Source organism: Tyto alba, unplaced genomic scaffold (assembly GCF_018691265.1).
Source record: "Tyto alba isolate M040663 unplaced genomic scaffold, T.alba_DEE_v4.0 Super-Scaffold_29, whole genome shotgun sequence".
NCBI classification, from domain to species: Eukaryota; Metazoa; Chordata; class Aves; order Strigiformes; family Tytonidae; genus Tyto; species Tyto alba.
Genome location: NW_024881303.1, coordinates 5,895,364 through 5,908,833, shown reverse-complemented (window position 1 = coordinate 5,908,833; position 13,470 = coordinate 5,895,364). Strand labels below are relative to the sequence as shown.

Genomic DNA, 13,470 nt, shown 5'->3' with positions numbered 1-13,470 from the left:
ACAAATGATATAAGGGACAATGTCCTTAAAATTGCAGCTTGTGAGGCTCATTTGGGGATTTTTCACTAGAGGTAATGCTGCATTGGAGTGGGCTGTCCAGGGAGTGGCAGGAACTCCATCCTTGGTTTTCAAGATTCAGCTGGATAAAAGCCATGGCTGACCTGAGCTAATATTGGCCTTGGTACTACTTTGAGTAAGAAGTTGGTGGGAAGGGATCTTTGAATGTCTCCAACATTTCTATGTCTGTCTTGCAGAACAGCTGTTTTTTATAAAAAAACTTACTAATGAGCAGTGTTTAATGAGTGCCTAACACCGTGAGTTTCCAGCAATATCACTGCTGTTGTTGAGAGATAGTGTGTTTGTGTTGTGTTTGGTTTTTTTTTTTTTTTTATAACTTTCACCAGCTTTTTTCTGCACAGGGAATTGGGCAGCAGGGCAGAAGAGGTGCTTCTGTATCGAGAATATATTCTGTACGCTTAGCTTTTGCACCTGACTTTGTGAATACATACTTGCATGCAGAATAGTAGGATTCAGAATGAACCACTTTTTTCTGTTTGTCCTTCATGTTCAGAGAGCTGAGCTTGACTTAATTCTTCACACTTGGAGCATTTTCTTTATTTGTGGTATTCCTTATTCCACAAGTATGTGCGCCCTGTCCCGAGATGAGAAGTTTGAGATACAACGAGCTGGCATCTTTCAGCTCCATAGATGTAACCTCTCAGAGTTGTGTAATGTGGGAAAGCCTGCATGATGGAAGAATTGCTTTTGATTTGCTTGTACGAGAGCTGCCTTAACAGTGCTAAATACCCCAGAGTATTAACTCAGCACTCCATACTAGTGGAGTGTTGTAACATCTGTAGTCCTTGGGGGGAAGAGTTGCTAGCTTGCTGTTGTGTCCTCTCTGCTGCTGTGACTGAAGCAGTATGCAAAACCTGGGCTCTCTTTGCTCTTCAGAAGCAACTGTAAGAAACCTTTTGTAGCTTCTGTTGGGCATTTCCATTTTGTCATTCTGGGCTGTTTTGTGACACCTGAGTGTTAACTTAGTTCTAATAGAGCCAGGAGAACTTAAGGCTGATGTGATAAAGGTGAGGAAGTTGGAGGTAAAGTCTGATGTGAGTAGCTAGAGGGTTACTTAGAGAATTACCTTGTATAGTTAAGCATTTGACTCAGCATGATTGTCCTGGCAGGGACTTAATATAATATGCAAGTGGTAAGAGTTCTCTGTTGGGATGAACAAACACTCAAAGGAAGAACTAAACAAAAATTTGCACTTTTGGCATGATCAGGTGTTCTCAGTCCTGCTCTCTTTTCTTTTAGAGGATTTTCTGTGCAAACATCATCTTGGAGGTGCTGGAAAATCTGGGGATAGTTTGGTTTTGTATGTAAGTGTATTCTCATCCTACAAGCAGCATGACAATGAAAAAGAAAAAGGGAATTTTTTTAGATGGCCTGAGGAAAATCTTCCATGCAAAGTCTAATAAGGATCAGATTAGAGCAAATAAGATTTGATTAGCTCCAGAAAGGCCAGCTTCATAGGACTAATCCTTGGCTTTTTTTTTTTTTTTCCCCTTGAACTACTTAGTCATCAGCCGATGGTAGGATTGCTTTCATCTGCTGGAGGCAGGAAACAAATGAACTGAAGTATTGAGCAAAATACTGTCATCCTTCCTTCCATATTCATCTCTTTGGTGCGAAGCAAAGGAAGTTAAAACCTTGTAATATTTGTTTAGGTATGGCCCTTGGTGATGAAGGGTCCCACTACAATAGGTTCAAGCTGTGCTAATTAAATGTCCATCCTCAAGTGAAGCTTATTCACGCGCCATCTAACCACTTGTTAAGTCCCTACTTCAGAGCTAAATATAAGTCTGAGCTTGCTCAAGAGACCTTGCCTGCTGCCCCTGTGGCTAACCTGCAAACTGGGATGAAGAGAAGGCTATTGTGTGATCCCTAGTGGTGGAACAGGAATGTGCCTTGTCTGGGTGCATGGTTCAACACCAGTGTTCCTCAAGTGACCAGCAGTTGTTCCGGAAAGTCTAGGATACCTTCTAGAAAGGGTTCTAGGTCACCTGAATAAAGAACTGTGAGTGCTTGGAAACTTCCCCAGCCAAGAGGTGGTGTTTTTAGGGTTAGAGGTATGTGTGGTGTTGTATTTTTTGTTTATTTGTCATTTTAAAAATTTGTTGGATACCTTTGACAATGAAATTTGTCCTTGAAATTCTGTGCAGGATGAAATTCGACAAAGTACATGGATTTTTAACTATTCTCAGCCCTTTTGCAGAACTTTGGCTTAGTTTATCAGTAAAATAAGGTTTTCCTATCTTTCTGGATTCTATTATTATTTATTTATTATTATGTCTGTAAGAAGTCTTCAGTGGAGAAAGGAGTGAAAGTAAGCTATTCCTAATTCTAGCAGCAGAGCCTGTTCCTTCCTTCATAACTGAGACACAGCAACTGAATAAGAGAACCTGGTAGAAATATATAGGCTCATTTAACATTCTGGCAATTTGAAGCAGACAAAGTTCATATTAAATTTACTTTGTCCCCTGAAAGATCAGCTTGGTGAGACATGCCCTTCAGGGATAAGTTCCTCTAATCATAAATAAAACATGTACTTTCCAAGGAAGGCAAAGGAAGGAAACGGAACTGAAAGATTCAGCAGTAAATTAAGACTATTGCTTTGGTTTTCTGTGGTGCTTTTCTCCTTAACAGTATTGCTGTCAATTTTGATTGATGCAGGCAAAGGTTCTGGTTTTCTATCCCTTCCCAACTAGCTTCCTTGAATTTTGCTTTCTATTAGTGTGAAATGATTTGAACTGTATTTAATAGATGATTTTTTTTTTTTCATTTCACCTCCTAGTATTTAATTATACTTCTGTAAGGGTGCAAGAAAGAAAATTCAAATTGGGGATCAGACTTGTCTGCTAGTTACAGTGACTCCTCTTGCATCGTATTATTGCAGCTGCTGTATTTCTGGCTCTCAAACATCATTATTATAGAGTAAAAAAATATGAGACAGGAATCAATGCCTTACATAATCAATCAACCTTCCTCAGTGAGGTTCTTATGCTTTTGCTAGAATGATAACAAAATGTTTCTTTATCACAGATTATTTTTTTTTTCTTTCTTCAGGAAGATTCTTTAACTGTTGGATGCAGATTAATCTCCAGTAGACTGTAAGACAGATACTAAGGTCAACATAAACCTCTGTGATTCACCCAGCTAAGCTGGTAAAAACCAGGCATGTTTTCTAGAAGATAACTGAATATGGAGGAGTTGTTCTTACCTTGCAATTAAATGAAATAAAATGCAGTATAAAAGAATTGCTGTTCTTGACCCTTTAGTGGAAGCTTCATGGTTATCTTCAGAAGGAGCTGACTCAGATCTGCAGTAATCTGTGCTGATCCAAGATCACCTCTCGATGAGTTTGATTTGGTATTAAGCATTTGAAAAATGGAAAAAAGATATGTGTAGCAGTGAACAGTGATTATAAATACTCCCTTGTGGCCTGGCATTTATTTCAGAGACTGCTTTCTTCAGACCTGTTGCACTGTTCTGGCTGACTAGCGATAACCAAGCTGCTTCCTCTGCTGTGGCCAGATGTCCACCCAGCAGTTGACGCTTGTTACGAGGACTTGTACTGGTTTCAGGATAGTGGGAGCATTTTGGCTGATTGTGCTCTGGAGTGAAGGCAAAGGGCAAAACAGTATCTTTTTGCTTCAGTGTTCACCTTTCTGTTGATAACACATATCTGTGCTGTTTATTGTTGTGATGTATGGCACAACAGCTAGATGTCACGCCTGGGTGATAGGAATGTGCTTTTGGTGGATGGTGATTGTGCAGGTAAAAGCAAATTCCCCTTACTCAGTTCCATGGAGTTGGACAGGCAAGTTCTGCCAATGCCAGCAGAAAATTGCTCCCAAGATCTCAATCCTCAGACTGCACAGTCATTCAAGTCAATGGGGATTTCCCAGGCTGTGTTTCCCATTCTTCAGGCCACTGATTTCCAAGGAAATACACAGCAGCATCAAGCCTTTTGCAGAATTGCATGTCTAAATCGTAGATGCCTTATGAAATGGATTGCTTAATGGAATGAGCACTGCTATAATCCCAAGTAATCACCAATATGCTGGCATCTCAGGGGAGGGGAAAAAAAAGAATCCGTGAAATCATTTTTTATTAAAACAGTAATGAAGTAGATTGCCTGGTGTGTGCATTGCTGGATTAGTCACACTGGGTTGAAGCAGAAGCTGTTATTTTTGACTGAACTGCTTCATTTTGATGAAGAGCAAAATTATATCTATGTTTGATTACTTGGAGGTGTAGTAATAGGGGAGGTGAGAGCATAATCCTCATTTTACTTGTTAAGAAGGGTGTTTTTTCTTACACTTTGTATCTCCGTCTTGATGCAACACAACAGCACAATAATCCAAGGTCTTCATGGAACGTTTAGTAATCTTGATCCTTAGGTAATTCCACTAAATGTTTTGCTGAAGCATGGATAATTTTGCAGAGGGTGACTGTTCTCCAGTCATCTATTCAGCAGGCTTTGCTCTGGTCCTGCCACTGTACGTGTGACTTGTCGTTTGCTGATTTTGATAGCAAAACAAATGCATGTCCCATTTTGGTTAGGATCCTTTTTACTGCATGATGAAGGGCACAGTGCTGCTTCCTGTGGAGTGTGGGTTGTGCTGATTTTAATGGACTGAAGGACTCTGGTGCACACAGAAGTGTCTCAAGTGACTTTAGGACCTTTCCCATGCTCACAAGCATAGCTGAGTAATTTTTTACCTTGTATCCCACAGACCTGATGCTCTTCTGTGCCAGCTCAGTCTCTGATACATTTTCCTGCCGTGGTTACTCCTATCCAGGTCTACCCTTGGGGTTCTCCTAGAACAAATCAGAGCATCTCAATTTGAGGCTAACACCAGCTTTTTAGTTTAGCCCTTCTCTACCTCTGCACTGAGGAGAAAAGAGCACAGGGAACAGACAGCAACTTGCATAATTCAAACAGAGAAGTTTCATTCTGAGGGAGTCCAGCCATGTCTGCTTGTGGAAATGTGTAAACCTCTGGATTTCTGTGTGTTTTTTAGCCCCTTGTGGCCATTTGTTGCTGTTGTTTGGTACTCGGTGTTGCACAGGGCAGCTCTCCATAGCTCCTTCATTTGTCTGCGGTGAGCAGGCTACATGCCAACTCTGCAGAGGATATAGGCTTGGTAAACTAAATCTACTGTGCAAATAGTCTTGCCTCTTGTTTGGCTTGTTCAGTCTTTTTAGTGGAGACTTTCATACTCTGAAGCGAATCCAGTGAAATAGCACAAGTACTAAAAGCTGCTGAAAAAGCAGGTGCAATGTGATGAAGACTCTTCATCAGGCAGAGGACAAGCTATCAAGCTCACACCCCAGCTTTGCTCTCGCTGGGTCACCTTTACCATGCTTGAGTAGGACAATGCCACGCAGTGTCTGATTCCTCAGAGTGAAATGGAGCTTAATGATTCTCTCCAAAGATTCCACGCCAGCAGAGCCCGTGCATCTTTCACTGATGGCAATACAGAGTGTTGTGACAGTTTTGCCGAAATATTGGGGTTCTGCCTGTGGGAGGGGTTTGGCATCTGTCCATGCTTCTTAGTTCTCTTGGGCTGACTCTAAGTATATAGATAACTTAGAAACATTTGTGCTCTTGATAGTTTTCTTGTTCCTAAACCACCTAAGTGCCTCAAATTTCTTCAGCTGATCTTGTGCAGGAAATACTTAAATTCCAGGTTTTGAGTATATTGCTGTGTATGGAAAACTTAGCTCATCAGCCACTGTTGTTGCTGTGCAGAATAAGTATATTCCCACTGTATGATGCTAGGGCAGGTAGAAAGTTGGGGAGAGGAGTTGGAGAACTAAGTTGGCCTAAAACCAACTTCCCACTTTATTTCACTCTGCTTTCGCGTTGCTGAAGTATCCCCGTTCTGCTCATATGGCTGTTGCCTGATATGATTGGCAAGGCAGAGTTAAGGTTATGCTAATGCACAAAACTGCATATCCATCATAGATTTGGATTTGTAATCTTAACTCAGAAGTTTCAATGCTTGCTTTGTATCTGGTCCTGTAATGAATATGAGTGTATAATAAATACTGCCCTGAAACTGAGGAACTTGTTTTAGATTAGCTGCTTGTAGCGATCACATCCTACTTTAAGGTGGCCAAAAATGTTAAAGCTTGAGTGTCCTCTACTTTAACCTTAATTTTTTGATGTGCACTCTCAACTTATCTTGATGTCTTTTCTTTTTTGTCTTGAGTGTTCACATAAGAAAGACCACACAGCCTAAGCCAAGTTCAAATGACTACTTTTTTTTTTTTTTTTTTAAATTGGTACTGTTTTCCTTAGTCAGTGCAAGAGCAATCAGAAGCTGGAACTACTTGGTTATCATCCCATTGCTAGAGGCATTGGTTTGCCACTGGAGGGTGTCCATATTGTTGCATATTGTTGACTGAATGCTACTACTTGGCCTCCTTTTCCAGCCTGTATCAGACAAGCATTTTTACCAATATGATCTGGGCAACAAGCAGCGCAGTGTGGAAAGCAGCCAACTGAGTTAGGACAGCTCTCGGATGTGAGCTGTGACTTTATCACATAACACCCAGCTGGGAATTTTCCAGCTGACAGATGCCAGAAGATGGCAATTTGTTGGAGGGATGGCATTCTTGTGGGAATGCTTCATCTGAACTGACAAATGAGGAATATCTTTTGGGTCAAAGAGGAAATTGTGATTTAAGGGAATAACCAGTACCCCAGTGCTAGTGCTGTGCTGCTGGAGCGTGGGGCTCAAAACTTGTCACTTGCAGGAATTTTCAATGAGGACAGATGCAACAAGGGATGGAGCAACCCGCTGCATTGATGCTAGCTGGATAGGTAGTAGCTCATCAGAGCAGAACCCTCCTGGGGCTCCAGGGGAGGAACACATTGAACATGAGTTGGTGCATGTTCTTGTGATGTTGGAAGCTAATAGCACAGTGGGCTGCAATAACTAGAGTGTAACCAGCAAACTGGGGGAACTGATTAGTTCCTTCATCTCATCGCTGGTGAGGATGAGGCCACATCTAGACTGCTCTGTTTTGCGCCTTCTGCCCCCTGGTTCTGATGTATGAATGAAGAGGCATTAACCAGATGATTTCTCAAGAAAACATTAACTAGATAACTACCTTGTGAATGAATGAGAGAAAAACAGGATGAGCCCACCATCGTCTTTGAGATAAGGAAGGAACTACTGAGCCACCAAGATAAAGGAGCTGCAAGTTAGCAACAAACTGTATCCAACAAGGCCTGAAGGACGAGATGTACGTAACTAGAGGACTGAGTCTGTGCAAAAGCAAGGGTCAACTAGCAAACACAGTGAAGAAGACTATGAGCCTTCATCAGAAGACCCCTGCCCACGACCACCAAGAGATATTGCGCAGGCGCGATGGGGAGGGACTTGGGGCGGGGAATATGTTAATGATTTCTTGGAAGTAATTGTAATATTCCCTCCCTATTCCCAGAATTATAATGCATATGTATTAGAACTGATGAATATGTAACTTTGGCATCATAAAAGGGGGCCGCTTTTGGCTCCAGGGCACGCACGCTGTGGAGGAGCGATCCCCCGTGGGTCCAGCGCTGAATAAACATACCTACTTTATAAGCTCACTGGTTGTAAAGTCGTCTTTCCACACGTCAGTTTAAGAGAAGCTGCCAGACTGGAGAAAATACAGTGAAGGGCACCAGGGTGGTCAGTGGGCCAGGGCACGGCATGTAGTTGTGTTCTCCAGTTAGTCGGAGATGTGTTATATAGAAGTTGGAGTCAGACTCTTTCCAGAGCTCCACAGCAGAAGGTCAAGAGGTAGTGGCTGTGTGTTGCAGCAAGGAAAATTCAATTGGATATCAGGAAATATTAGAAATCCACCATGAAAGCAGGTAAGCACTGAAGAAGGGGTCAGCTGGGGAATCTCCCTCTTTGGAGACATTTAAAACTTGACTGGATAAGGCCCTGGGCAACCTGGCCTACCTGATGGTCCTGGCCTGAGCAGAAGGTTGGACAAACACATGGATGTCCCCTTCAACCTCAGTTACTCTGTCATTGTAATTTAAACATTGGTCTTCCATGTCCTGCTGAGTGTTCCCAGCTTTGGGGTGATGGCTGTTGTAGGGTGAAGGTGTTTCTCTCCTGTGGGAGCAGGGGGAGCCTGCTTTTTTTACTCTAGTGGTTGAACAGCCTGTCAAGGAAAAGACAGAGCCCTTCTTTAGGTTGCTGGAGTTCAGGACAAGCTCCCTGCTCCGAAAGAGCAGGGTCCCCCTTTTGTCATGATAAATGTGGTAGGCTCTCAGCTTTCTCTCTCAGTGGCAAAAAACCCAACACTTAATATTCAAATCTTAATGTCTCTTTTCTGGGAAGCTCTTACGTTTGCAGGATGCCTTGTAGGCACTGACATCAGCCTTGGCTGTGGAGAAGATGAGAGACCTGGGTTGTGGGTAGGGACAGGTGATGAACTGATAATCATGGGCCACGTGTATGCAGATGGCTTGTGCCCAGAAGAACATCATAGCTATGAGTCCTTGCCTGCTGAACCACGTACGGTCATCAGTTGGACAGCTTGTAGGGCTCTTGTAGGGGAAGGGAGGAGCCTCACCATTAAAGAGTATGCTGCTCTGAGACATTCTTTGAGTTAATGGGAATGAACTTGGTGCTCACGCTGGGCCTGAAATTGAAAGGAATCTTTCCATCAAGTGTTTTACTGTGGGAAAGCATAGTGATCTGGGGGAGATGGAATGTACCTCCCAGTTTGGCAGCCTTCAGCAAGGCTTGTCTTCAGCGAAAGCTGTGATCTGTTGCTTGTTCAGCAAATGAGAATCACATCCCAGCTGTTGGAGAGTAAAATATAAACTGTTTGGGCCAGTCATCTAGATTCAATATCACAATTTCTGTGTCCTGTCAAGGTCACTCCAGTGTCTTTCTGAAAGGAGATGGACTATCACCTCTGTGACTGGGTCAAGTATGTGGTATGTCCTCAAAGACTGAGAGCCCAGGCTTGTTCAGTGTATGACAGGGAGGACTGAGATCATGTACAGAGTCTGCCTTCAAAACATGAAAAGGGAATGAGCTGTTCTCTGTCTTCTTGAAGGCAAGGACAAGGAGTGTTTGGGTTGAGATTGCAACAAGAGATGTCTAGTTACACTTCAGGAAGGATGGATCAGTGCTCAGAGGCGAAGGGATGGATCTCTGAGTGGTGTTTTTCCAGACCAGTTTAGACAAACCTCTGTTTGGTTGTTTGGTCGTGTCTTGGACCAGGAGAGGTTAAACCGAGACCCAACCACTTTTCTATGTGTATTTTGGTTATTTTACATGTGTTAGAGCAGAATATGTTGAGAGCAGTGACTACTATGCTACTACTACACATTGTTAGTCTTTCCTAAAATCCATGGAGCTGATTCACCAGCTTAATGGACTCCTTGTTTCAGAGGCATAAAGAAGTTAGAGAGGGATGTCTGAGTGCTTCTGCTTTTATGTCAAGAAGCATGAAGTGGCAGTGAGCAGGAGGCAGGGCCACAACCACCCCTTCTGTATCATCCCGTCTCCAGGTTTGCAGCTGTCTAGGTGAAAACAGCATGGCTCCTGCTGTCCTCCAGAAGGCCCATGTTGGGCACAAGGCCATCTGTCACAAGACAGCTTGACAGCTCCTGAGGCTGCACAGTTGTGAAAAACGTGGATAGGAGAACAAGCTGTTCCACTTCAGGTCCCTGAAGTGGATTTGTGATGTCAGCACAAAAGCCAGCTCTGTTCTGAAATCAATCTGCTGCTTCACAGAAAGTGGAGGTGCCAGGGCTGCTTTCTACCACGGGGGTGTTCGAGACGGGTGCATTCTTCGTCTGTCCTGGGCAGTGGTTGATCCAGGTGACGTTTGTAGCTAGAAGGTCCTGTCCCTTTCCCTGCTGAGGGACTCCAGTTGCAGCATTGCTTGAATAATTTCAGTTTCCTGTCTAAGGATCTTCCTTTCTAATAATTTTTTTTCCCTACAGTGTTGTTAGCTTTTGTATCACTTCCCCTCTTTGCCACGGTTTGGTGTAAAGTTAGGAGATGCTTTTTTCCTGTTTCTCTTACAGTTGATGCTGGTACTCTAAGGAGCCCAAGGGATGCTGAGAAAAATGAGATGGGATATAAAAAACCTACACCTTTATGTAACATATCTCACTTTCATATTCTGTATTCTGGGCTGCATTAAGAGAAGTGTGGCCAGCATGCTGAGGGAGATGATTCTCCCCCTCTCCTCTGCTCTCTTGAGATCCCCCTGCAGTGCTGGGGCCAGCTCGGGGGCCCCCAACAGCAGAAGGACCCGGAGCTGCTCGAGCGGGGCCAGAGGAGGCCACGGAGATGCTGGGGGGGCTGGAGCAGCTCCCCTGGGGGGCCGGGCTGAGAGAGTTGGGGGGGTTCAGCCTGGAGAAGGGAAGGCTCTGGGGAGCCCTTCGAGCGGCCTCCCAGGGCTTAAAGGGGGGACAGGGAAGGTGGGGAGGGACTCTTTAACAGGGCATGGAGTGATAGGGCAAAGGGCAACAGCTTTAAAATGGAAGATTAAAGAAAGATTTAGATTAGATCTAAGGCAGAAATTCTCCTGTGCAGGGGGTGAGGCGCTGGCCCAGGGTTCCCAGAGCAGCTGTGGGTGCCCCCTCCCTGGAAGGGTTCAAGGCCAGGTTGGACGGGGCTGGGAGCACCCTGGGCTGGGGGAAGGGGGCCCTGCTGGGTCTGAATGGTCTTTAAGGTCCCTTCCAACCCAAACTATTCTGAGATTTTAGGTGGAGATCACTGATGTGATCTGATAACCTCTGATCTGAGGGGGAGAGGTTGTCCATGTTCTGCTCAGTGGTGCTCTCTTCTCCTTTCCTTTACTCTCTGTTTTCAGCACATTCCCCATGGGGTGATGTCGACTTGTCGTGTGTCACTCAGCACCATTTTACTGCAGTCATCTAACATATAAATCCCACAAATTAAATATGTCAGCAGGAAGCAAAGCCAGCTGATATTTTTGTTAGGAAACTGTGCTATTTCCTCCCTTTAAACCACCAAGACTTTAAATTCTCGAATACTGGGAGTTGTAAATAAGCATCTCTGGATTTTCTAGGCTGACCTCTTTGAGGTACAGCACTCAGAGGGTAGCATGTTTGTGCAAGTGTGAATCTCACCTCTATTCTGCTGTGCCTGATTTATGGTAGACTTTGCAAGCCAAGTTCTGCTGGGGTTGGAAAGGCACACAGTGAAAATTCATGAAGAAAGCGGCCTTTTGGGGCAAGTTAGAAACAAATGTCTTACAAATGTTAATGTTAGTTCCTACCTTAACTGTGAAATCATTGTGGTTGTGCCGTAATTTAAAGGTAATAAAATTAAATATGTTTCTAAGGATGCATGTGTAGTACAGATCTAGCTTATAGCTGTAGCAGGCAGTGGAGGATCTTTGTAGACCTCTTTGTCTCTGGTCTGTACCCGCTTTCATGGTGCAAACACACTGTATTTGAAGGAACATGGCAATTGCTTGGTCTGTCAGTCCTTCCAGCCCAGCCTTGTATGTCTGCAAGTGGCTGCAGCTGGATTCAACATAGCAGGCAAGGAATGCCATGGTAATTGCTACCTCAAAGGAAGATTTCTTTCAGCCTCCCCTGCTGGTTAGAGGCGGGTTTGTATTATGCTGCATCAACGACTACAAGGAATACCATATATTTACACTATCTTTGATCTCTCATATTGATCTCTGTTTAAATCGGTGCTGTGACAGACAAGAAAGAGGCTGTTCCTTTAAAAAATCCAAATAAAAATGTTATGCTCTTTGACTTTGAGTTGTTTGGTGGTGAGGGCATAGATTAACAGGCCAAAAAAAAAATGCAGTAGTAGTAGTAGACCTGACAAATCAGTTTGTCAGTATGTGGAGTGGCTTTATGGCTCAGAGTAGGGGAAGGCAGCTCTCTGAATCTCTGTCAGGTTGCTGGAATAGAGTACCTACTTACATGGGCAAAATAGCTCATTGTAATGCTTGAATAGGCTGTTATTTAAAGGCCTGCGAGTCTCATTCTATATACAGCAACATTTCAAGAGGTAAAAAGACTACATTTATATTGCTATTTTATTAAAATTTATGCTGGCACGGCAGTACCGGAGCTCCAGTGGAAGCTGAGTTGGCTGTTTCATTCAAAGTCACGGTTCTGCCTGCTCATAACTTAGTAAAAAGTTACCTGTGGAGACAAGGTTTCTTGTTCTTGATCTCAGCCCGCCAGGGTTAGAGTTCTTTTAAATGCTTCATAACCACTGTCTACTGTTGTGGGCTTTTAAGTGATGGGGCTGGAAGAAGGTGTTTTGCTGGCCAGGCTTTCCCTACATTTAGGGTTTGCTTTATTATTTTAATTAGCTAATTCTCTGCTATTACAGAGGCTGAGGACATGGCTTCAACTCTTCCTGTAGAAGAGTGGAGCTCTTCAACTTCTGTACCAGGTCGGAAGGGGCAGGGAGGCACAAGGATGTGAAAGGCTTTGCCTCCCCTGCTCAGGCTAGCCCGCAGCAGAGCCTGAGGACAACTGAATCCCTGGCCACCGCTCCATGCCCTGGACCACACTCCATCCTTAGTTAATTAGCTCTCCCTTGTAGATCTAACGGGGAAGGGCTGAAGTCATCTCCGTTGGCTCTTGGCCCCATGGCAGTCACTTGGCCTCTTGCCTTTGTGCTGATGTCCCCTGCAGTGTGCAAGGCTCATATCAAAATAGGAGTTTGTTTCTCATTTGTCCCACTCTGCTAATAAAAAGCAAAAATAATGATAATAAAACCCCACACAGTTGGAAATAAAGATGACCTCCTTTTACTTAAACACGCTGCCGTCTAGATTGAATTGCCTCTAATGTGTATGCTTGCCATTAATGATCTGTGTTCTTGTAGCCTCTTTGCTCAGGGGATTGTGTTTTGAATATATTGTTGCAAGTGCCTCATTGAGAAACTGTTACGGTATTTTGGACATACTGTTTTGCTAGGTGGGAAGAAATTTCTGCGGGTTTGGGTTTTTTGTTGGGGGGGGAGGGATTGGGGTGTTCCCTTTTATAATTTATTTCCATTTTTCCTTATTTTTCTCTGTTCAGACAAACTGAGCCACATGACCATTCACTGAGATGCTTCTTTGTACATGCTGGGGTGGTTTGTACACGGCGGCCATGGCTAAGGTGATGTTAGAGCATGGCTCAGTAAGGTGTCCTCAGAGACAGTAGCCAGCTGTCTTTACTGGTTTTGGGTTTTTTTTTTTGATGTTCGAGCCTGGCAAATCCCTGCTAGGCTGGCTTTGAAGCCCTGCTGAAATTCTGGCCCAGGGCTACTTTGAAAACCCTGCCACAAGTGTTCATGGTTGTAAATGATGTAGCCTTAAAAGACCTCCTGACTTTGGTCCCAGAGCAAAGTCATTCCACCAGAGGATCTGGTAAAGGGA

The 13,470-nt window shown here is 43.8% G+C and overlaps 1 protein-coding gene across 3 annotated transcripts in view; it reads left to right on the top strand.

The window, feature by feature from the left end:
- SLC35F4 (solute carrier family 35 member F4) overlaps window positions 1-13,470 on the top strand; it is a 127,408-nt gene that overhangs the window by 25,456 nt on the left and 88,482 nt on the right. The window lies entirely within an intron of this gene.